Source organism: Myiozetetes cayanensis, unplaced genomic scaffold (genome assembly GCF_022539395.1).
Source record: "Myiozetetes cayanensis isolate MyiCay16 unplaced genomic scaffold, myiCay2020 scf7, whole genome shotgun sequence".
NCBI lineage: Eukaryota > Metazoa > Chordata > Aves > Passeriformes > Tyrannidae > Myiozetetes > Myiozetetes cayanensis.
In genome coordinates this window covers 1,185,135-1,211,891 of record NW_026087964.1, presented here as the reverse complement: position 1 = coordinate 1,211,891, position 26,757 = coordinate 1,185,135, and positions in this window count along the sequence as shown.

Sequence of the window (26,757 nt, the reverse complement as noted above, 5' to 3'; positions counted from 1 at the left end):
CTTATCCAAGATAGATCAAATTGGAAAAGGAGAGATTAGGATGAGGGAGATGTTGAATCAGTTTCCAAAAGTTTTCACACACATGGTTTGTTTAGTTTGATAGAAAAGCAATTAAGAAATGAGAAATACATGTGTGGAAGATGGGCATAAAAAACAGAGTGTGAAAACTGCTTAGGTGAAAGGATGATGTTAAAAGATGGACCAGTGTATATTAAATGAATGGATAACCATATGAATATATGAATTATACAAGGCTGGAAACTAGAAAAACTTTCTAATCAGTGGAGAGAGTAGTTTGAATTTGGAACTGGACCAATGAAAAGCCTGACTACCTTCATGAGATGGATTATATCATTTGATGATATAATTTTTACCTTTCAGACCTGTATTTCCCTCAGCTTTTTTGCTGTTGTTGTTTTTGTTTTGTGTTTTGGGGGGTGGGGTGGGGTTGTTGTTATTGGTTGTGTATGGTTTTTTATTCAATTGGGGGTTTTTTATTATTTTATTTTAAAGGACAGACTGAGAGTAAAAAAAAGTAGTCTAAGGCCCCACTTTTTTCTGCAAGTCATGTTGGAATTGAGGACTGCAAATTGAGCATCAATTATTCACTCGTGGAAGCATGTTCTACTCCAGATTTCTCCTGTTCCTCACTAAGTATTATAGTCACAAGCCTTTACCAGAACATTTCACCCACGTAGCAGCTGCTCAATTGTCAGAGGAAAAATGCAGTCGAGGAACTCTGAAAGACCAGTTTCCTTTTCATGGTACTGTGTGTGTTTAAGAATCACCAGCACTCAGTGGAATACTAGCTCTCTATAGCAGGGAAAGGGACATCTTCCTGTTTGAATACTTCCAAGGGTTATTTAAAACGTTCCAGACATCTGAGGTCTATGTCTGGTGAACAGAATTACTTTTCAACTACCACCACTCATGGAAAGGTAGCTCATGCAGGTAAAAAAATATTTGCTTATCCTTTTATCATCCTTCTTCAACTATTAGCAGTTGCTGATGGTTTAATTTCATCTGCAATCAACCAGTATCTCATTTATTTTGCTCATCTGTATTGCTCCTGCAATATAAAGGAGGACAACTCAAGCATAGTATACACCTGGTGTTTTTTTCTTTTTTTGTCCACAACTGCATAATTTTTTTACCATTTAAATTCATTTGCACCATCATCTTACATTGCAGAAGTGTGGCAAAGAAGGAAAATTATGAAATTATGTGTGGACTTACCTTGATTGTAAGCTGGGCCAGGGTGCTCAATGGTAGAAATGCTTAATGGCTTTCTGAGGTTCACAAGCCCTTGCCAAGGATCCAAGGTTGCCTCAGCTGTGTGCAATGTGTGTCTCAGAGTACAGTTTTTACTAGACTTTCACTAGGTGTAGATAGGAGAGGGACGTGCTCTTCCTCTGTCACCACTGACTGAAGCAGGGCTCCGTTTTCTGGGGGTAAAACCCATCAGGTAACTCGGATTATCACCCTGATTTTTCTTCAGCCACCTTTCCTATTCCCAGTTGCCTATTGTAGGATCTTCCTCAGACGAATAAACCAGAGATTTTCACCCGATTTCGGTGTTCACTTCTTGGTTTCCTACAATCCCTGTCTTTTCAGGATGATGAGGCAGGCTAATTTATTCCAACAGCTGGTTTTCCAGCAGTGTCCCCCCCTATAACTCCCCAGGGAAGTCTTACTGATTACACCCATTCTTCAGACCACTGGCTAGGAAAGAAAGCCACTGCAGTGTGGCATTAACAGTCAGGGGACAGGACTCCAGAGACACTGGATTGTGTTTCACTGGGGATATTATTCATACAGACTAATGGCTCAGTGTAGAGAGAATGAAAGAGTGTGAATTGTGTCTCAGAGCCACAGCAGCTTCACAGGAGACTTCTGAGGATATTCCTAAGCCCTTTGTATGTTTTTCCTTGCTCTGCTTAAACCACAATCCGGTTGCAAAAGGAATTCCTTTGGGGCATAACAAAAATAAGCTGGTAAACATGGTGATGAAGAACTGAGTGACAAGCAAGCAAACACTCCCCCCAACTTTGCTCTACTGTCAGAGCAATTTCTCATGATCTTTCTGTCCACGAGCCTCATTCAAGCCTTCCCAGCAGCCATCCAGGCACTGCACTTAGACACAACATGTGTTGCAAATAATCCGAAGTGACATGAGAGCATAAAAGCCTTTGTTTGAAAAACTCATTAGTTGAATTCAATAAATTGAAAAGGAGCCTTTTTAACTGCCTAAGGAATGTCCAAACCTCACTTATGTTCCACGAACTCTAAGTGGAAATTTTAATTAGAAGCCAGATATGTCATAGGCTGTTTAGGTGATGTAAGTTGTTTTTATTTTATTTATCTTATTACAAAAATCAGCCTCTGGGCAACTAGCAGTTATTAAGTATTTTCAGCTGCGTGTTTTGTTTTGTTTCTCTCTTGATACTGACAGGTGAATGCAATGGAAAGGACTTTTGACTATATAGTCAAAATAACTCAGAAACATTCTCTTTGTGTAAATAATGCCATGGCATGTACAGTGAGGCTGTATTTCTAGGTATCAGTTTTGTGCTATGTGGAACACAGATCAATAACCAAAAAAAAAAACCAACTTATCCTTCTTCTATTTCACCAAAGAACAAAAACTGAGCTGTTCCCTCAAAATGCAAGATTTGTTTTGACTTTGTCTCTAATAACTTCGTATTCTTCACAGGGGATGTGGCTCTAATTCTGCCATGTTATATGTGTAGCTGTGCTGAGGCAGAATGTAGGCCTGGAAACAAACTGAAGGGATTGTGCAAAACTTTCATCAAAGACTTTGCCTTGTCAAACTTGGTGCCTTATGAGCAGGAGAGCGATCAGACAACTTCAGCACTCCTGGGAGCAGTACTGTGAAGGAGACAAGAGTGTGTATGGCAGGACTTGTTTAACTTTCTGGCTGGAAACATCTGCTTTTGTCTGATAACAAGGACAAAGGATGAAAGGCCTCACTTCTTAGTGTTGACTAAGATGAGGTATAACAATAGAAATATCTAGGTCTGAGGAGTTACGTGCAGCTCAAGGTGCAGAATTCTGTTTATCTGATTATTTCCCTATTGTTTTTCTATCACAAAAGGAGTCTCATTTTCCACAGAATTTAAATTTTTCCTTAAAATTCAGTCCTATGGTGCTAAACATTTGAAGATATCAACATTAAACTTTTCGAAGAGCCTTTTCATCTGATCTAAGTTCCCTATCTCACACCTTTGCTTTGACATTGCTATCTCCCTTTCTCTCTGTAGGGAATTTCTCACATTCTTTTTCACCTGCAGTCACCTAAAGACCAACAAATTTTTCTATTAATTTAACTAAGCTTCTTAATGAACCCAAGCTGGGATACACCATAATAACTTCAGTACTGATTGAGCAGACATTTGCAAAGCAGGTAAATCTTCATTACTAACTCTATTATGAACTTATCCTCCAAAATCTATGGCATATTAATTGACTCATGTTTAAGTTAAGAAATGCAAATATATTTTAATTTCTTTATGTCAAAGAAGGAGATGCTGCCCTCATCTCTAAACACAGAGAGAATGATGTGAATCAATAAGTGATTTCCAGCTGTTTGCAGCAGATCCCTAATACCCTTTGTGCCACCATCCTGGAAGAGAACTGAAAAAGTCTGTGCTGAGGTTTCTGTCTATTGTCTAATGTGGTAGGAGGTTGGCTCTTGCTTCCTTTGCATATAAAGGCTCCTAAAAGTGGTCAGTGCAGACTCACGTCTAAACACCTCTGAAAACCTGTTCTGAAACTCAGATCACTTGCTTTTTTTCAGGAAAGAAGCAGGAAGTAGGAGGGGAAATCCAAGATTTTAAGTTTGTGGATACCTGGCAACGTTTTACTACGGATGGGACCATGACAAATTCAACCTCTTGCAAGTTTTATAGATATCCCTTTGAAATCTCTGTGATTGCAGCTGTAAAGTCTATTAAAATGCCAAAAAAATGAAAGCAAGCCTTTAAAAGAGAGGAAACCAATGTGTGTTGCCTCTATTCAGACCAGAATCTTTAGGGCAGGTTGTTTTGTTTCTTCATGGCTGTGTACATGAGTCAGCCCCCACCCAGCAGTTCCAGAAGGGGATTCCTGATATAGCGGAAAATAGGTCTGTGAGATCAGGCTTTCAAACAGGGAGAGAACTGGAAAGCAAGACAAGTTCAGGGTTAGCCAATATAACAAAGGACTGGCTCCCTGCAGAAGGGAATGAATGAAAGAGGGGAGATAAAATTGGGTAAAAGAAAGGAAGCAGGAGTAGATGCCTGGGAATGCAGAGCTAGAGATTGGAAGGACGTTTCACAGAACCTTAAAGTTCAGGACGACTAAGGCAACGAGCATCCTGGGCTTAAATTAAGTCCTAAAGAGAAGTGATGTGAATGATCCCTGCTAGAAAAAAAGTTGTCTTTCCATGACAATAATGAAGTTCTCTATGTTTTATATGCTATAACAGGGCTATAAATGAAAACTGTTTTATAGAGTGCAAACAGCAAATCGTCTTCACTTTGGGGCTGCCTGGAAACAGATCTGCTGCACTCACATATGCCAGTGTACCCCACACTGGAATCATGCTCAACATGTTTTCCAGGCCGTTTCCTAACACTAATTGAGTTAATAGTTGGTACTGTCCCCTGTAGCCACTTCTGCAGCCACCTTGCATTACTACACTTCTTTAAAGCCATGTCACGGCCTTTCTTGAACAGGAAAAAAGATGTAAGGAATCACTCCTAGCTCTTGATCCTGATACAGCTGCAGACTTTTGAGCCCCCTGAGAGTATATAACTGCAAAGGGATTTCCCTGTGATTTAAAAAAGAGAGGGAAGGATACACGTTTATTGTATTTGATCTTTTGAGGGAAAACCTGAGTGGTAAACTAGTGAAGCTAGCGGCATTTTAGTCCATAAACCCAATAGAAATGGTCAAGTAATAAGTAATGTATTATTTAATTCATAAAGCAAGTCAACATATAACAGCTAATATCTGACTAGAACATGGAATCTGTACCTGTGTCTAACAAATTGTGTTTTCCCCTTAGAATTTCTAACAGAACTTTGGGTACAGGGTTTCACTTTTGCCTTAGTGTGCCATTTAGTATATGTAAGGAATTTTTTTTTGTTTATGAGAACTCTTTAGCTAATGTAAGAATACTGAAAAATAAAAATAACTGAACTTTTCTCCTCAAAGCCCAAATAATAATAATGATGGCAGACCCCCATGACTATTTAGGAGTATCCTGCCAGAACAGCACTTATTAAAATAACATTTTTATGTGCTGTTTCTCTCCATTAGACTTTAAGAATGAAAATCAATCTCTTTTTTCCCCCTTTTTTTTTTTTAATAAAAGGAACTTTTGTTCAAAGGCAGACCTAGTTATCTCTAAGCAGGTAAAAAGCCTAGAACCAGATAAAAAATAGCAACTTTTCCCCTAGTTTCCTCTCTGACCATTCTTTCAGTATTACTTCCCAAGTCTCAGAGGGCACAGGCTCATAGTGAAAGTGCACAGTGGGTTTCACACTGTATCTGTCTGGCATTGATTTTCTGCCTTTTCCTTCCCAAAATGGGGAAAAAAAGCACCACAAATGAGAATGTCATAACACTGCTGCCTCCACACAATTGACCATCATCATGCTTACAGTGACCATTAAAAGAATAAACACTGTATTTCTACAGGTAAGCTGTAAAGGGAGACACAGTTTTAAAATAAATGCCAGCATCAGGAGACTGAGAAAATGTTTTAGACCTGTGTTAAGTTCATATCAGCAGATCATAAATAAGAAATATTTGTACTTTTGGAGGTATTTTAGGCCACAGATAGTGCAAAGTGCTCTAGCAACATACAGCAAATTGCACAGGATTGCAGAGCCCACAGCAGTTGTTTTAGATTTACCAATACTTGCAGGATTCAGTGTGCAGAGTTAATAGGGAAAAAAATCTTTTCTCACTGTGCTAAAAGGCATATGAATAAACCATAGAGACCATAACTGTAAATGGCACCTTTTTGTATTTCTATTTTACAGAAAGCCATATATATGTAAATAAATATGCATACACACACACGGACTTTTAAAATGGAAATAAATATGTTTACAAGGAAGAGGGATAGATAAGACTGAAAAATATTTAAGGGGTTTAATTTTTAATTACAATTTCAATGAACATAATTATATTCAAAGTCACTATGATGATTCAAAGTCCTCTTCACTTCAGTGGAAGAAAAAGAGAAAGAAAAGATTCAAAGCAGTGTATTCAGCCTTTGAGGGAAAAAGGATCCAAGGCATATATAATCTAAAACTGAGGTAAGTAGAAATCAGGCTGAAATCAGCAGTGACAAGGTTAGTTGGTCTTCTGCAGGGTAGGTCCCGTGAGTGCTATGATATTAGTAGTGTGATTGCTATGTTAAATGGTTAGATATAGTCAATGTGCCTTTAAAGTTCAGTTTTATCCCTTATTAAGACCTTACTCATTGAAAGAACACAGGTCCAGTCACGATCCATAACAAGTCACAATTCATAGGTGTTTAAAGGGAAGTGACCATGAACATATAAAGCTAAATTTATAAATTGATATCGTTACCTGAGCTCTATAAAGGAAAGTTTTGATCTGATTTGATATTGAAATTGTGACATGGAAATTTCTTGCACTTAAATGTGTTGTGGTTTAACCCTGGTAGGTCACCTAGTACCACACAGCTTAGGTAGGTAGGAAAATAGGTAGATAGATAGATAGATAGATAGATAGATAGATAGATAGATAGATAGATAGATAGATAACTTCAACTGAGAATCCACATTGGATAACTCACATCTAAGTTGGATGCATCACTGTTTTCTCTCTGTGCACTCAGAAGTTACATTATTATCTCCAAAAGGCTCCAGACAAAGATATGCCACTGTCTTCTCCCTGACCATAGCCAGAAACTACAGCAACTAAATCTGTACATTTTAGTGATTATATTTTAATGTAGACATTGCATTCAGATGGCCAAAGTCTGACGAATGGCCTAAAAGCTCCTTTGGTGAAGCAATCAAATAACATTTTGCCTTCCCTTCTCCACCTCTCTGGCACTGTTCACCCATTGTGACTTGAATGGTCAGTTGTAATGTGAAGTTTTTGGGGGATTTCCCTGGAAGAGAGAAAAATCAGAGGTAGCTTCATACCATTCAAGGTTTTTTTAATAAAAAATAAATAAATAATGTAAAAAAAGGTCAATATGATTTGATATGGTCATGTCCCCAGTATTTCTTACACTTTGAGTAACAACTAAGGTTGTATTTTGGCATTTGATTTTTGACATTTATGCTTCACTAAAAGCAGATCCCTTCTCTCTTGTGCAGGGATGGAAGGGGATTTTTGTGCTATCCCATCACTGAAAAGTTTTCAATCCAAGCGTGAGTTCATATGTCACACTCGCCACAGGACTCCAGTACCTTCCCAAAACTGGCTGCCCTTCTGTGAGACCTGTTTGAGAATTCATCACACAACTTTAGCCAGTTTTAAACCAGGATGTAATACATGAGTGTAGCAAGCAAGAAGTGGGAACAAGATTAGCCTGGCAGGTCATTGTTGTCTGGATTTGAATTAGTGATGTATATTTTCATATACCCTTCTTAAAGTTATAGCTCTGTTGAAACCCTTTTGTGTAACTGTCTCAATCTAATTCAATAATATTAATTGTTCCTCTTTCCACTTTCACTTATTTGAGCATCTTTCTGCCTCTGTCCCTATATGTAGCTCCCTTGATTCTGCTCTTGACAATGTATGTGTGAGCAGTGCCTGTTTTAAGACCACACAGCATCAACAGCATTAATATGCATTAGCTCTATAATAAAAGAAAGGAAATCATTCCTGAAGTGCCTGAAAGGAGACTGAAACACCTGGAGGGAGCCTGAAATACAAGAACATTGCCATGCTGGCTTGAGTGGTGCTCTGAGTTACAGGAGGTCTTCAAGGTACATGAGCTCTGCTGCAGAAATGCTGTCTACAGGTAAATCTGGTTCATGCATAGACTCATATTAAAACCAAGACGTAAAATATCTTGTTGGGTTCTCTAGATGAGTATCTCAACATGCTGTTGAACCATTCATGAGCTGAACATCAACAGAAGACAATGTGCAGAAGGAATACCATGACACCATCCAGAACAAAATCAATATAAATATGCTGCCTCTCCCCACTGATAGAATTATATTCCCTTAATCTAATTAAATCCCTTTAGATACAGTTTTTGCCCATGAAGGATTCATTTAACAGCATCCTCTTCCACAATTAAAAGCTCTTCTCTCCATCATCTCTCCACTGTTAAAAAATATGTTTAGTCCCTTTCTGTTCTAATTGCTCCTCCTTTCTGCAGGAGTGTGGTGTGAAAAGATGAGCTTGGCTTAAACCTTATAAGTGCTGCTGAGTAAATAAGAAAGATATTTTTCTCATCTTCTAAGCTATAGACCTGCTACACTACATTACCCTTGCCTTGTCTTCCACTTGTGATCAACCATAATCCCAAGGCTGACCTTGGAAGAACTACTGATTTTTCCCTGTTTTCTACCTACAGTGCTAATTACTCTTACCTACACACAAAATCTTACATTTGTCCCCATTAAATTAATTTCATTTGTCTCTGTTTGTTTGAATCTCTAAAAATTTGAATTCTAAACCCGTCTTCCAAAATATAATTCCTGTGTCCAAGTCATTAGTAGATTTAACAAAAACACTGAAAAGTACTGACCTAGAAGAGACTATTTCAGAACCTCCTTCAGTGTCCCTTACCATCAGTATCTGCACCTTGGCTGCAGTTACTCGATTTTTTCTCACCTGGCAGCTTTAGGTAGACATGGTTTGCTTATGAGATTTCCATCTGAGACCACATCAAAAGCCTTTCCAAAGCCAAGATACACGACATCCACTGCTCCTCTCTATCCACAGAAGTCTGTTACCTTGTCACAGAGGGAGTTTAGATTGGTTTGACGTGATTTGTTCGTGTCAAAACTATTCTGGCTGCTACTCATCTCCTGCTCATCACTCAAGTAATAATCTTTCCTGTTTCTATGCTGACTTTGTCTGTGCCAGGAAGAGTCTGATGTTCAGCACAAAATTTTGTCATTATCACAGTTTCCTTTGCATCAGGTGAATGAAGGTAAAGTGTACAAAGATACCCTTCCAACTACCTAAATAAAACTAGCTTGATTTTTTAGGGGTTGGTTGATTGGCTGGGGGGATATTTGTGCTTTTTTCCCATGTCAATACAATGGGCAGGATATGCTGGGTTTTCTTTTGGAAATATATAAAGTGGAATTGGGAGCTAATTGTAAAATTCAACCAATTGTAACTATGGATCTCTTGGAGCTGCCTCCTTAATAAATAATCATATACACATTGCATAAAAGTGTGTTAAGCTTTAGCAAAAATATAAAATTAATCATATTTTTCTAAAGGGTCTACTACTCAGGGAGATATTAGAAATACATAAGTACTTTTAAAATTAGGAAGCATAAGGGAAGATTTTCTTGCCAATATAATTCACACTTGTTGTGTCAGGGTGAGAGGACAGTTCACTCTCTGCAGGTCACTCAGTCCTTGGTTCCTCTGCTGAGGCTGTTACAGAGGTGCCAGGTAGCACCAGGTACCTGTGCTCAAGGCTCTGGATGGAGACCAACACAATTTTGGATGGGTCACTGGGCATCCATCTGTCACCAGTGATCTCCAGTCATGACTGACAGGTCCTGGACCTCACCCAGCCCCGGTGAGCCACAGACTCCTTTTCCTCTTACAAAGCTACTCCTTTTTTCCACTCATGCAAAGATTTTTAAAGCAGCTTTTACATCCCCTTTTCACATTGCTGTCCTTAGCCTGCTGTCAAGACCTAAAATGTGTGGTGACATTCAGCGTCTCTGGCGTCCAAATCTGGCAGGGAGCAGGACAGGGAGAAAAATACGTCTGGAGTGTGCAGGGTGCAATCAAACCCCACTGCTGTTGTGGCAAGTGAGGTCAGGCTGTGACAGCTCTGCTTATGGGTCCTACATCAACCATATATAATCTCCATTAAGGCTCAGAGAGTCTAGTTCTGGTAAGCTTAAATCATGGCAATTTATTACCAGAGTGGTGACAGCATTTCTCTACAACACTGTGAGGAATCTGTCCTTTGTCACACTGAGGAACACCAACATATTCATTTTCCCTCTTGAGTCTGTTAGCCATCAGGAAAGTCCAAAAAAGTTTTGCATTAGAAATCATATGATACCCATAATATTTCCTTCTCTTTTCACTAATAACTTAGGCATTACTACATACAGGCCTTTATGGCTGTAATTTGAAACAGAATAGTGTACAGTATTATCAACAGATGATAATAACAGGTCAGAATGGGGATAAGAAAGTATATTTTAATAAAAATAAAAATAATAACAATACTGGGAGTTTTTATATCTCTTAAAGGCTCTTTCTCTATTTAAATATATATGCATAGATACAAAAAAATTTATATTCCCTTCTGTTCCAATTACCACAAATTCAAGGGATCCATTTGTCCATAATATCATTAACAACATAGTAAGCTGCTCCATCACATAGCCATTAGCAATTACCTGAGAGCTTTAATGATTTTAAATCCTTTCTTGTTTTCAAGACACCATAAGGTCCTTGACTTTTGTTGTCCTGCTTGACCTTGGATAAGCACTGGACTGCAGAGGGAGACAAGATGGAGCTGTAAGTAAACTGGGAGACGGATTGAGGCAGGAGGATGTGTCCTGTTAACTTCTGAAGATGCTTCATGTCCCTCTACCACCACCAGGCTGAGAAGATCCACATTCAAAGCATTAAGAGTTTGTTAGGTGTCTAGGGTTTGCTACATGTACAATTCTGCTGCTCAGAAAAGTGTGTGCAGTTGCATAAATCATTGCTAATCCTGCCTTGGAAAAACTTTATTTGCACACCAGTCTCTCTTCATAAGAGAGGTCATAGGACCATAAGTCCTATGAGGAGCAGCTGAGGGAGCTGGGGATATTCAGCCTGGAGAAAAGGAGGCTCAGGGATGACCTTATCATTCTCTACATCTACCTGAAAAGAGGTTGTAGCCTGGTGGGAGTCGGCCTCTTCTCCCAGGGAACAAGCGACCGGAAAAGAAGACGTAACCTCAAGCTGTACCAGGGGAGGTTCAGGTTGGACATCGGAAGGAATTTCGCTGTGGAAAGGGTTGTTAAACACTGGAACAGTCTGCCCAGGGAGATGGTGGAGTAACCATCCCTGCAGGTGTTCAAGAAAAACTGGACATGCCACTCAGTGTCATGGTCTGTTTGACAAAGGCCTGATTGGGTCATAGGTTAGACTCGATGATCTCAGAGGTCTTTTCCAATCTAAATTATTCTGTGATTTTGTGAGCCAATACCAGAATGTTCACTTGAAAATAAATAACTAAACATGCAATTGTTTTACAGTTCTCAATGTTATATATACCTCTGCTTGGTGTCACATCAGCCTGAAGAAACTTATTTAATGACACTGGTTATACAGTTTGTTGTGTCCTGACTCCATCATAGTAAAATCTAGAAAAATCAGGTACATTTACTAATGTATTCAATTTGTTTAATAAAGTTAAGCATCTTAGTTAAACTCACCAAATTAAAAAAACTTTGTTATCCAAAGTTTAATGCTTTGTGATTCCATGCAGAAAGGCTTTAATCCTGTTGTTTCTCTACTGTATTCTGTGGCTGTAGATGTGCCCCACATGCCAGGTTTTGACCAGAAATCCAAGTGCTGGCAAACATAGGGTTTACCTTCAGAGAAAGGAAAGGAATTATAGGACAGATACAGACCACTTCTAAATGCCTTTAAGAACTACTTCCAGTAGCTAACTGATATCACCTGTCTGCAACTGCACTGATAATAGTGTAGATATAAAGGATGCCCACAGAGGCACAGTTTTGGAGAAAAACTTGTCCGTCAGAGTTTTGTGGTTTTCCCAATTAAACCCAAAATTCATCGTGTATCCTCTTCAGATATTATCTGTATCCTTGTCTTTTTCCATTTAATTGACTCTCCCTGTGTTTTCAGACCCCATCTGAAAAACATTTTCACCCCTCCCCAATTTCTACCCATCACAGCTGTTATAATTTGAAACACAAGCTTTGTATCTTTTAATAGGGAAAAGTGTTTATGTGAGAAACTCATCCTCGCAAACCATAAATATTGTGGTGACACTTCCCTGAGGCTGGGAACTTGTAGATGCACTTATTTATCAAAACTCATTGTTTTGTTTAATTATCATCTTGAAGAGAGATCTTGCTTGAGACCATGTCTTTGCATGCTAAGAACAAAAATTACTTTCTCTGTGTCAGTACTTAAGCGCTAAACAGCTTCCCAAACTCAAATCGTTTGTGAGAATGAAAAAGGGAACAGACAACAAAACACATTTGATTTTATTTTAAGAAAAGCATTTACAGTGTAGGCATTAAAATTACTTATACAACTATATTCTCTAGTTAGGTGAGAGCTGAGTGCCACTGCAGTGGTTGGGACAGATTCAGTGGTAGCAGACACCTCGCAGGAGAAGTTCAAAGAGGGTGGGAGGGTTCCTGTCTTTAGAATAAAAATGTTGTTCTTTAGTATGTCAAAAGAAGACTGACAGGAATCAAGGAAATAATCTCAACCTTCTGCTAATGTCTTCTGAAAGGCAGAGATGTCTGTAGGGACCAGGTTCCCATACACAAATACACCCTGGAAAAGACTGAAGGGTCTCTCCATATGACAGAATCCCTGCAGAGAAAAAAACTCATGTAAAAGACAGGGATGGTTTTCCTTCTACCCGTATTTAGCCTTGCCATTCTCTCAACTACAATCATTATCAAAGAAATGAAACCATATAATTGCCTCCTCTTCCTCAAAATATTTTGTAATTGAGGTGCACCACCTAAACTTTCAACCTTTTTTGAATATCTGTGCAGCAAAGATTAGACTATTCAAACAATTCACAAAAACAATGTAACGAAGAGGAGTTATATTATGTCCTTTTTTTGAGGTTTATCTAGGGCATTTATTTTTCCTACAAATTAAATCTGCATGTTGGGTCAGGAGCAGATTTTGGTATCATGTCATGTAACACTGTATGTAACATTGCTTCCTGCATTACCAGTCACACATCAGAACTCACATGAGACTTTTAGAAATTGATAGAATGATGAAAAATGTTTCTCTAAACCTACAGACTACATAAACAGTATAATCTGAAATATTTTTTTTCTGCTGGAACAAAAGGTCTTACTGAAATGTTTGCATGGGAAATGCAAAACCAAGAATTCATTTCAAGTTAATATTTAATCTTTTCTCCACCTGAGCTCTTCCATACTTTGTGAAAGTTATAACTGTGAAGTTTTCACACTTTGGCTTCTGTTCCCCTACTTCTCAAGGCTTTCCCTGATAAACTGCTCTTTCTCCCTTTATGACATTGTTAGACCCTGGGGTACAGCCAAATAATTTTTAGCTTACTCTCTGAAAAGGAAAAGTTTTGAGATAAAAACAGCTCTCAGAGTAATAGAACTTCCTACAGAAGAAACTCCTTTTTTCCATTGGCTTCACTACCCACATTGCATTCTGCAGTATTCTGCCACCCCTATCACCCCTGCCTGCTCCAGGCCACCTGAAGTTGTACCAGTCACTTCTCCTGAACTTTGATTTTTGTTCCGCTGTTAAAGATAACTTTGCTATATTGTGATGTTCTGAAAATGTCAGAAACATCTTTAATGTTTTCAAGAAAAGTCACGCTCCAGAGCTGAGTTTATTGTTACTGGATTTGATTCACTTGGAAGCTGCTCTTGCTGTGTTACACTTCTCAACAGCCAAGACACCAAAGATGTGCCATGTTACATGAATAGTTGCTACAACTAATGGAAGGATATGACAAAGTGTGCAGAGAAGAGAAAATAAATCAGTGACCTCTGCAACAAGACATGATGATTTTGGGGAAATGATTGATAACATGGTAGGATAACATCTCACAGTGACTAGGAACTGGAAAACTGACTTACACTTAGGACATGGCCTGCAGATATTTGCACTACTTTATTAGGAGCCCAGGACTGGTTCTAAAAGACAATGGAAAGTGCTCCATTAGAAAGTTAAAACCTGCAGGTGCATTACTTATGGTCCTTGGAAAACACCATCAGGGTTAATTTGACCCAGTACATGTGTATAGACTGTAGGTTTAGAAATCTGTACCTGAGATAGTCACTGTTTACCATTATTACAAAGCCCTGAGAGAAATGGGCACTTCCTTTCACATTGAAAGAATCAGATAAATCAGAAGAGATTTAAGATCAGATTTAAAAGATCAGATAAATCACACTATTATCACTGATTTTTTTCTCTGTATGGACTCTGAAGACAATAACCAGTTGCAGAACCTGGCTAAATCCTCTCCCTTTTCCCCTTTACACTTTTTCCCTTTAAAGGTTACAAACTTAAACCCCTGTTTAGTACAAAGCAGTTGTGTCTGGGTCAGTCTTCTTTATGCAACTTCTTCAGTTGCAGCTGCACAAGTGGTTGTGTTGGTGAATACAGAGGACATCAACATTCTACTTAACAATATAGAGTAAGGGTACGTTGAGTGTCATCTTGAATCAACAAGTGTCATCCAAAGAGTATGTCTTTGACTCCACTTGAAAATCTTGGAAACAAGGTTGAGGTGGCAGCAGTGCTGAATGTAGTGGAGCTGCAGCACTCTGAGGGAACCTGCTGGTAGAAACAAATCCATACCTGCAGCAGGAACTGAAGCTGCTTTATGGAAGCAGTCAAAGTCTAGGCTACATAAATGAAATAAGCAATGTAATTTGTTTAACACCTTGTCTTACTTGCTTCATCTATATCTGGCTTCAGACAGCAAGAGAGACAAACTGATGGACAGGTGCAGTTTTCCTGTGTCTGCAGCCTGACAAGGAGCTTTAAGTTACCTTAATTCATGTAATTGCAGACCTTTGGCAACAAAGGTGAAACTGCAAAAAACTTGCCATAAGCGCCCTTTTCAGAGTGCATTCTTACTCTTTTAATTTTGCTGGCATACTTGGCATAGATGGATATTAACCTGTATCTTCTAAAATTATAGGTTCTGTGCCGTACAATTTACAGTAACGTTAGTTCCAAATAAGTGCAAATAGGTTCTTGAATCTGACTGAAAGGTAGTTTTTCCACTGAACCAATAGATGCTGGACTATATCCTAAATCTGCAGTGACTCTGGCCATAGAAACTCTGTCAGTGTCAAAGATCTTTGGGGAAAATTCCAAAGTCTGAAGTAGTAATTTAATCTATAGAATCACCTGAACTTTAAAGTCTACTGGAGAGGTGGTCATGGTTTTAGGGGAAAAAAATTAATTAATTTCACCAAATTGGGAAGGCAAATATTTGCTACACAGTCAGAGAAAAGCTCAACCACAATGCAGGAAAACTGTGTTTAAATCCTTGTTCAGGACATTTATTTATGCACATCTTCCAAAAGAAGATCACAGTTTATTCCAGCTCACCATAGTGAGCTCCCATAGTATTCATCCTGTAAAATGTATATGTACTACCTGGGACCAAAACAGAACAATTAGGATCCCTCTTCACCTTGCTCAGAATCAGCCCTTTCTTGGTTAGCAAGAGGAAAGACTGAATCTATAGGGAGTTGTTTTGGTTGGTTTTCTTTGTTTTTCAGGGTGTTTTCTGCTGCCACAAAGCTTGTTAGTTTGGAGAAATTCCAGATGGTTGCAGGATTGTTTCTGGGCTTAGTCAGATGAAAAATATATATAGATAAGACCACAAAAGAGACAATTTCTCATTCTAGGCTTCTCTAAGGAGAAGATATGACATCATTTTATGCCATTCTGACCTTGCTGTCATACAGACGTTCTCTATCACTTATTGACAGAGACAGGATACAAGAACAGATTGGAGCTTTAGCCTGAGAGGGAATGGTTGTTTTCAACCATCTTCAGAGAATACATGTTGACCCAAAAACTGTCTCTAAGCCCAGATTTAGTAACTGCACAGCTATGTGTGTGTGCATGCATAGAAATTCACACAGATCCACCTGGTGGCATAAAAATTTGATACTGTTTTGTACTTACTGGATGTTAAAGTTCTTGTTCTGCAGCCCAGAGCACAAGATCCCTATGGCTGTACAATACAGTTTAACTTTTTACCCTTTCTTTGAAAGCCGAAGTGCCCATTGGTACTATTTTATTCTCTGCAGATTCAGTGATTTCAAAATTATTTGAAATTCAAGGGTTAAAAGATCTTATCGCTTTGGTTCCTGGCCTAATTTCTGTGTGGCTCTGCTACAGCACTGAAAGAACCTCCCAAAAGTTAAAAAAGTTTTTTCAGACTTTGGTGATTACAGCTATTCCTAGTTTAGGGTTTTCCATTTGGTTTTCCATTTCACCTTAAAGGCACAGAACAGCTCTGGGTGAAATACAGGCATAAATTATTGTCTCCCAGACCGATCATTAGCAGCAGAAAAGGGACTTTGACTGTGTCTGAAACCATCAGTCTTCATTCTTTTGTCTTAAAATCTCGAAGTCTGTTATCTAATTCTCCCTCATCCTCGCTGTGAGCAAGCAACCACAAGAGGGAGGTGGTGCCTCGCCCAGGGTAGGGGTGGTTGTGCAATTAGTAGCTGGACTGATTAAAACTGGGGGTTTGGGAAGGGGAAGTAGCAGTTTCAGAGCAGGAATTCATTTGCAGATGTCAATACTCCATGAAAATAGCCATATTTTCCATAAGAAAACTTCTTTGCAAACATCAGCTCATCTAATTCTTAAAACAGTCAAGGCAAGATGGAAGGGAAGCAATGCTAGTAATTTAGATATTTGACTGCATAAAGTCAGCAATAAGGCTTACAAGCAGAAATTCTGGGTCTTAATCCTGTGTCCTTATTTTGCTTTTTTTGTCCCTTTTCAGTTTTGCTTTCTTGCCACATGATGTCCATTTGAAGGTGGAAAAAGAAGACATTACATATTTGCCCGTGGTTTTGAATAAAGTAATTCAGAAAGACAAGTTACTGATTACAAAGGTTCATTGACTTGAACCTTTGCAGGGATTAAGACCTGAGGGAAATTCTGCCCCTCTCCACTTTGCACTGAACTCGTTGGCTGTGCTAAAAATCTCTCATTTCCTTCTGACACAAGTGTGAGAAGCCAAGGGCAATGCAGAATAGGTGATGGCGTTTATTGAAAAGATGCAAGGATTATGTGAAGTGCTTGCTGGTGTTCAAATTACCAGCAATTTAACACATCTCTCTAGCAAATCATCCAAAAGTCTGAAACAATTCACTTGCAGCCTTGTAGAAAGGACACGTTAACCAAATGTGCTTCTCAGTGAATGGTTGTGACCTTGTCTGTTGTTAAAGTTTGTTTAAAATGCAGAAGGAAATCTTTTTTAATTTTTTGGAGGTTTGTTGCTGCAGTCTTTATGACTACTTACATACTAAAGTATTGGTTTTGAGGGTGTTTTCTTCCCTGGGATTCATTAAAAACTACTTGTTAAGGTGTTCCACGTGACCTGTAGCAGGTAAATACAGGACAAAGTCACACTGAAAGCCACACACCCTGGGAAACAGCTTCGGTTTTTACAAGAGGCAGGGCCAAGGAACAGAAAGGTTCAGTGAAGGATGAAAGTGAGAAGTTAACACACATAATTAATTAATTTCTGCAATCTGCTTATTCTATCTGCTCACACACACTGAGGCAATTGTAGGAGGTGAAGATTTTAACGGAAAGAAGAGAGACACGACCGACCTCCTTTGTCAGCAAAGCCGAGAGGCCTCAGATAATGTCATCTGAATGATGGAGGAGCCGTGTTTTAGCACCAGCTCCTGGGCTGGACTGAGAGGATGAGTCACTCCTGAGGGTGGACAAACAGAAAAGAGGCCTCTGGCATTTGGCTACAGGCCTGGTTTTAATTGTGTCAGAAAAGTCCTCAGCAATACTGTAGGAAGCCACATTTAATAAACTCTTATTATTTAGGTTGTTTCTTCCAAGTTATGTAGTGAGAGGGATGTTGAGAGTGACCTCAGATGTTTTTGTTTTCTGTGTAAAACCAAAAGCAATCAATAGACATAGAATATGGATCAAGCTCTTCATTCCAGCTGTGTTGTCATTTCAGTATTGTTCAAAAGGTCCTGATCCTGCCAACAAACTCCCTTTTTACAGACATCTGCATTCATGCAAAATTTCTGCCAAACTCAGGGGCTCTCAGCAGGCATGAAGGGAGCTGACCTTGTACACTGAACAGAACTGAAGGTTAGATTGGAGAGGAACACTGCCAGCCTGGCTTAGCAGTGATTTGTAAAAGGCAGTTTTTATGACATCTAATATTTGTTCTAATGTGAAACACTTTTTTTTTGCTTTTTTTTAAGTGGCATTTGCATTGAGAACATCCTACGGCAAGCACTGTTGTAGAGCCATCTGCAGCTACAAGCTGCAGATTTGGTGTAGGCAAAGGGAAATGATACTTGAAATAGGTGGGGTGAAGAGACATTCTACCAAGACCAAAAGAAGAGACCTTTGCTCTTTGCAACCAAAATAAACCATTGCAGCCATTATGAACATGTCAGGGGTAAGGGGACTATTAGGTCAGCCCTCTGCCTTTGCTATATCTTCTCTGAAATTTGATACATTTCTTGCTTTTGTTCAGTCTCAGTTTAACTTCCCAACATGATGGGACTCATTCTACTTACTTTTTCCCCACTGTCACAGTTTCTTTGGAAAGCCACTGCATAGGTCAAGCAGAGCTTTTGCTGTCAGGTTGCTTCAAATACAAATGTGCCAGATTCTTCATTTATTTGACTCACTGCTTTTCTTTTTTTTCCCTTCAAGGATTAAGTGTCAAAGCTCCTTTTAGGGATAAGGATTTAGGCCATGCTCTAAAGGAAAGGTGACCATAGACTTGAACAGATGTTGGATTAAGACATCATCTTGTACCCATTCCTTTTTGTTGCCTGACAAATAAAGTTGATGTCAAATATCCTGGTGAGTTTTGTTGGAAAGAGCAAGTCAACCTCTCTTTAGGTCTGAAATGAGAACGTGTGCTCTAACAGGACAGGGAAAAGACAGAGGTGACGGAATTGAGATTTCCTTTGTGACCAAGATTGATGCCACAGAGATTCACCTAAAGGTAAGCAAGACCTTGTGTGTATGCCTGCTTTCACTTTCCCACTGAACCATGAGAAACAAACAATAGGAAGAAAATGACAGGAAAAGCCTAAGGACTAGCAGGAAAGGGAAAGTATCTGTCATGGGGAGGGTTGAGGCTGGGTTCTGGTATGCTTTGCAGTCACTGGGGCAGGTAGGTGAGGAGACAATCCCCTGTGCTCTGCTCTCAGATAGCTCAGTTCTGACATGATGGATGGCCAGGCCACTCAGCAAGGTCAAAAGAAATCTCCACAGCACAGATGGGAAAAGTGCTGAGAGATTGTTTCATTACAAAAAAGAAAAAAAAAAAGTCACATAAGGAGAAAAGAATGATTTATCCAGGTGAGAAATATTTCTGCAGCATGATTTCTTCTACCTGGCCTGAGCTGTGCTGCCAACCTTTGAAAGCAATAGAAAAGGAAGCCTGAAGCCTCTGAGGGCTGGGTCCTGAACACCTTTGTGCTTGACAATATATCACAATGGGCTGGGAGCTCCCTAGAGCCAAAGGGACATCAGCACCAAGACATTAGTCGTATGTTTGACCTTTTCTGCTCATGCTGTCTCCCTCAGGCAAATTGTAGACTTTAAAGGTTGAAGACTTTTGTCCTCCTGGCACTTGGCTTGTTATACTGCCTGAGGAGACAGATAATGGTCAGTATGTGTGGCAGAGGAGAGAATGATGAAGAGGAAAGAGAAAGGGTGTGCAGAATTTTCCTGCTGAATCTCTGGATTTTAAGAAACACTCCCTGGGCCTCTTTTCCCAAGCTGAGCCCTTCACTTTCAGGTGGATCACACACCACTATTAAACAGGTTCCTGGGATGGTGGGAAGCTGGACAGGGCTACCTATCCCTTCCTGTCTTCTATCCTGCATATCTATATCTAAGAAATCATTCTCTCCAGTCATCAAGTCCCTGTAGCCACAGCATGGGAGCTATGTCAAAAAAATTGTGATTGCAAAAAGAGAGAATAAAGGATTGGCTTGGATTTATAACTGAAAATCTCTCCTCACCCTTTGGAAGGAAGGCATAGAGAAGAACCTACATATCACTCTTAAAAAAGGTTAAGGAAATCAAGGTCATCCCAACCACGGGAACAACCATTCCAAGGGGCAGGAACTGAAGAATAACTTTGGATTTAACCTCTTTCATAGTTTCAAACAAAAGTATGCATGTGGCTAATTATATACACTACTGAAATTATTCCCAGCCTCCTTTTACTCCCTTTCCATAAAGTGTGAAAGTGTATTTATGGCTCTCTAGGGCTCTACAACAGGTAAGACATGGGCGACAATGAGGTGCTGTTCTTCTGGGTCAGTCACCTCCATAACTGAAAGGAGGCTGAAAGGGCAGAAAGGAGAAGATTTGTGACACACCAAAAGCATAAATACTTCATGTGTATGTGGAAAAATAGTAATACCATATGATCGTTTTAAGTAGGGATCCCCCTAGCAAAGAGCTACAAAACCTGAGACCTGCAGTATATTTGTATCATAGTAAGCTATTTCTGTAAGATCATATTTAAATAGCTAAATGACCACCTGATCAAAAATACTCAGCAGCTGTTAATAGTATTCGCTTCTTTTGGTTTTCTGCGGAATCACTCAGTATTAATTTAAAAAAAAAAAAAAAGAGAGAGAAATTAAAATCTCATACAAATGAACAAACGAAAAATGAAGTGTGTTACCATAGTACTACCATGATCTGCTTCTATTTTCTGAACTCTTATTCTCTCACTTGCTTCCTTCAGAGTACCTCTCAATTTCTACATATGTTCCTGAAAGTTATTCTTGAAAAATGCTTTCAGGGTTGGAGACTGGAGTCACTCTGTGTCTGTGGTGGTTATAAAGCCAGTTAAAAACAACATATTCAAAGCCCCACATTTCTACATGACAAAAAAGAAAAGAGATTAAATAGCAGTGTGTAGACTACGATTCCAGCTGGTCTCTGCATCTGATTTTTAGTTTCAGATGTTTGCTCTAGGCCTGTGACAGTCACATCTCATTATTTCCTTGCACCAGTGACCATCAGGGGCAGAGACCACCCAAGCAATTCTGGTTGTTGGCTAATTATTGCCACGAGGAACCCCCCGTTCTTGTGCCCTCTCCCACTTGTGCATGATTTAGTTTTCTGTAACTGCACAAAACAGACCTTGAGAAGGATGAGAAAAGGCTTGTTTACATTTTACACAAAGAAAAATATTTGAAAGTGAGTGGTCAGACCCAAGGGTGTGAGTATGGCCCCACACGGCTGGGTATGGTTGTCAGAGGTATTGAAACATCCCGAAATTTCTTTTATTGCTGCCTTAGGGAAAGATAAAAGATGGTGCTTATACCTCCACTCCCAACTTGCTTTAGTGCTGTTGCTCCTTCCCTGTAGCAGCTGTGAGAGGCTGAAATGTCTGGTCAGTGAACAAGGTTTACGAGAGCTGTTCTGCTCCCATGTTGTCTTGCTGAGCAAAGACAAGCAAGTTACAATTAACTGCCTGATTATAAATTAGGCACTGTCACACCCACCCTGCAGGGGCAGTGTCCAGAACAATTACCATTAGAGAAGACCATCAGGATCCTTGGAAGAAGGTCATAATTTTTCGTGCCAAGTGTTGGCGGGAATAGTAACAGTTGGGAGCCTGAATGGTCAGGTTTGGAGCCACGTGTGTTTGACAATGCAGCAAAGCAAAGTTCAGGGAGTTCAGGGTTGGAGTTTTGGGCAAGTTCTCCTCTATGTCAAACAGCACAATTGCAAAATGTGTTTTCTAGATTTCATTGTTCCTTTTTCCCCCTCTCACTCTTCTATTTCTTCCCTTCTATATCATCAGTTCACCTTCTCTTTTCCCAGTTAAGCTCTACAAATATCCCCATTTTCAGACTCATATCTAATTTGGTTTAATCCATGACTCATAAAATTCAAAGACTATAAATTTTTCAAATGATGTGTCCAAAATTATGAGGAAGGTACCACATAGCTGGTTTTGTACACTGATTCTGAGACTCCCTCTATTTTGTCAATGGAAGAATGAAAGAAAATAAGTAGGAAAAAAATGTATATTTTTTTCCCTATAAACTAAGACAGGTTCTTGTAGTGAAATGAAAAACTGATGAAAATGAAAAAAGGTAGCATCATTTTGGTCATTCTTTGGAATTTCTTGCCACAGAATTTTTGGTGATATGAAAAAGTCGCAGAGTCTTAAGAAGTTAATGGAGTCATCAATGCAAGAAAAATCTGTCTCTGGTTGTGACAGCTCTTCTGGGTCCCAAAATCCCTGAGATGCAGATGCCTTGAATCTTGGGAGCATGTTCTGGCAAAGTATTATCATGTTTGTTCTGTTCTTTCAGGTTTTTTTAAGCATCCACTGTGGACCATGAACAAAGACAGGATCCTGAGCTCTTGGAGAGGTGATCTGATCCCATACAGCTTCTCTGAAGGGAAAAATCCCACAGTTATGAATAGGGTAGATGTTTTCCAGGAAAGAAAGAAGGCATGTTATCTCTCTAGCTGTGATTTATCTTTCACCAGCATTTCCCAGGCCCAGGGTGAAACTTTTATATATGCTGTACAGATCTCTGGGTTTGTTCTTTGCTTGCAAACACAGTAAAAATTTATTTAAGAAAAAGGTTAATTTTCCAGCAATTCTTCAGATAGTCTGAGTTGTTCTACAGAATAAACTCTGAAATAAAATGTCATTCCAAATTAGAAAAAAATTGGAACTTATTTTTTGTATTCTGCCCCAAAATTTATTACAATATATAGATTTTCACTGGTAGACTTGATTGTATTTATATTCTATTCTTTTAGCATGGTTTACCTCCCAGACGGTAATAGTCAACCCCAATTTATGTTTTGCATTGTGATTCAAGCTAAAGCAAAATAGTAATTAAAAACAAATATATCCCCAGCTGTGGTGCAGTGGAAAAACAGCCCTCCAAGGAATCTGCCTTCATGGCCAATAGCAATGTCTTTGTGTTTTAGGGAAAAATCTCACTCCAAGTGAAATTCCTACTCCATCATATGATGCAATAACTGCTCTGGCCTCTGTGCTTGGTTTAAAATAATGGTGCTCCCCCAAACCATGGAAGTGAGAATCCCTGAAGACATGTAAGTCTCTGTAGATTTACTGCTGTAGCTTCAGTGAGACACAGCAGCCCTCTCTATTCCTGAATTAAAAAAAAAAAAGACAATTTGGCAACAAAACATCCAAAAGTCGGTAGGCAGCCTATGGGTTTTACCTGCAGGTGTAAAGAATGACCTGATTTGGATAGTGAATAAAAAACATAAGCCAATAAATAATCATCCACTTGGAACAGAGAAATGGCACATATCAAAACACACTTTAATCCTGGGCTTAAATTCTCTGTATTCGACAGCCTCTGATATGTCCTGGTCTGCTGATACAGGACAATATGCCAAAGGCATCACTGGATTGTAATCACACAAGGAAAGTGATGAAAGAAAAGACAACACAGATGGGGAGAGAGATGTCCCTTAGCGAGTAAAAAGGTAGTGACAACCATGAGAAGTAAGAACAAGAAGAAGAGAAATGCATATCTAGTCTATGTACAAAGGACATGCAAGGAAAAAAACCTAACACAAAAATCCAAGTAATTGTTGTATCCTTCCAGCTCTCAACAGGGGAATGATTCAGAAAGGACCATAGTCAAGAAAAACACACGTATCAGAGACATATTTTTAAGGGCATGTTTCTAAATACAGGAGTAACAGCATGTTGCTATTCATGCAAAAACCATACTTGACTCAGGATGGCTTCCTAAATAGTGTTCTTACAAGACAAGTTTGAAAAAGCAAAATGAAATGGATTTTAAACTACGACTGAGGGAGAAACACATGCAATGAAAGCTCACATCTGTGTGCTCCGAGGGTTGCCACAAGCTGTGGAACTTCAAACAGAGGGATGTGAGAGGTCAAAATCTGCCACAGGCCAGAAGCTGTGCTACCTGATGGAAAGCCAAATAGACTCCATCTATGGGACTGGGATATAAATCTGTTCTGTTTCTGTTCCTTATCTCTTCAGTGACTGGAATATCTCTTACCTGTTTTGTTTTTCACACATAATACAGCATGTAATATCTCCATGATTTTCTGTGCTGTTTGTCATAAACTGAAATCAGTTTGCAACTTCCACTGCTCTGGTGGCATTAATACTGTCGCTGAGGAAGGCAACGTTAGTCAAAGTGGTCTTTTCATGGAACAACGCTCTACCTTGAGAGGTACAGGTCAGTTATCTGAGCCTGGGATTCAGGAAGTCTCTTAATTCTAATCCTAAATCAAACAAAATAACATCACTTATTCAGCTGTTTGCCTTTTTCTTATGTCTTATGCAGCAAAGGCAGGCAAGCCAAGAAACAGAGAGAAATTGCTCCTTTAGACATGGGTTGTTGGAGTGGTAAATAAACTGAATGTTGGACTGGTGGTGCTTGCTATCAAGCAAGCATATTCTCATATCTCAAAATAATTTCCATGGAGAATTAATTAGATTTTTAACATGATAAAAACATAATTATTCTGGTTTTGCAATAACATATTCTTGATAATGTCTCATCCTTACTTTTTTTCTTTTTTTTTTTTAATTTCCATTCAGAAAGGATTTATTGAATTATCTTCCAAAAGAGAGGCATTAGCTTTGGTAAATAAGAAACTGGAAATGTTTCCAAGGCTAGGACAGAGAGACCATTAGGAATGCTTACAGTGGCCTCCTGTGCAGTCTGGAGAATTTTAATCCTTATCTAAACTGTTTGCAAATTGACAAGGGTATCTTGACATTTGGTGTAAGGACCTGGCCACAGCTTAGATAATGACTGCTGCATTATTTTCTTTCCTAATTGAAATTTAATTGAATACTGTGCTGATAAAGCACCCAATTGATTATTTGCTTCTTACTTTTGTGCCATGGGCACGCGTGCTCTGAGATTCTCTGGCTCACTAAGCGTTTCTCCTGGCCAGCAGAGCCAGTGGGACATTTTCCTTAACCCTTTTCTAATCCACTTTAACAGCCTGTCCAGGAGCCTCTGCACCATCTATACTCTGCTTTTTTGTTTTGTGCAGTTTGTTGTGTTTTGTTTTGATTTTTTTCTTGTTTTCAAATATTGTAAGTAGGAAAAGAGTGTCACTGTGGCCAAGTTGTCAGAGGAGCAGTGAGAGGAGTGATGTCTGCTTCATTTTCCTCATGGTGTAAATCAGTCATTTGGGGTCAGGAATAGAAGGAGAATCATCTACAGTGATGGAATTGTAGTCATTTATCCCCTAAATTCTTTACTGAGCTGGCAAACATCCACTATGTGAAGCACAGATAGAGAGACAGACCTCTCAGAAGTGTTTTTCAGAAGTTCAGACACTGACTTACCCATGTTTTATGTGTCATACATAATCACCATGGCCAAATTAGTTGTTTACCACATGTCTAAATAAAATACAGAAAGAGGCAATAACATGGCTGGAGGTATATAGTGATTTCCAAGACAAGAAATTAAATAGATTAGGATGCCTCAGTCTGGGGGGACAAGAAAAAAAAAAAAAAAAAAAGAGAGAGAGACTTGAAGAAGTTTATAAAACTATGAAGAACATGGAAGAAAATGATTAGGGAAGTATCAATTCATTCACACAGATGAGTGCATGAGTGCCCAGAGGCATTAACAAACAGCAAGTTTTAAGATAAATTAACACTAAAAATGTATAAATAATTGCCACAGAATGGTACAGAGGCCAAAAATATAGATTACTGTTTAAAAAAGAATAGCAAATTGCCAGGAAAGAAAGTCCTTCAGGGCCTATTAAGCATGAATATTTGGATTCTACATCTGTTACAGAAAACCCTAGCCAACAGATTGCCAAAATCTCAGAGTCCTCACTGAGGCGGTATTTTGTGGAGAATACCCCTGGATATAAGCTTTTTTTTTCTTTTAAAATATTTTCCATAACAGGATTGGCCTTGCAAAGGAAGACATTAAAATGTAAACACTGACATGTGTAGGTAATACATGTCATCCCACTCATTGTTATCAAGAATGTATCACATATTATCTTCCTATTTAGCAGGCATTGAATTTAGATACTGAAATACCTTCTTTGTCAGGACCCTCAGCATCAAAAGCTGGTAAACCACCTACTTGCAAATAAGATACAGGAACACAAGGTAATTCTGGTGGAGATGTTTCTTATGATCTCAGTAGGGTGCTAGTTTCTGTAAAACTCCTGTTTTCTTGTGAGAGCAAACACAAGTTAATTAAAGACTGCTCCTGGTTACTTGTTGGGTTTGATCTTAACGTATTATGAAGCTTTTCCTTTTTGTTGCCTGTTCCTTCTGTCACATTCCTTTCATGAACTCACCCTACGACCAGAAAAACTTTCCATGGGAAGGATTATTTAGCCCATGGGGATCTCACAACAAAATTTTGCTGGCATCATCCATCCTGTGGGTATCCATGCACCCACATTTCCTAGTTCACCACCTAAGTGGCTGGGAAACTGGTGAACACCAGCTGCAGCATAAATCCTTCAGGGGCACTGGCATTCATCAAAATCGGAGAGAGTCTGTAATTTATCTCTAAATCAAGCTCTAAATTA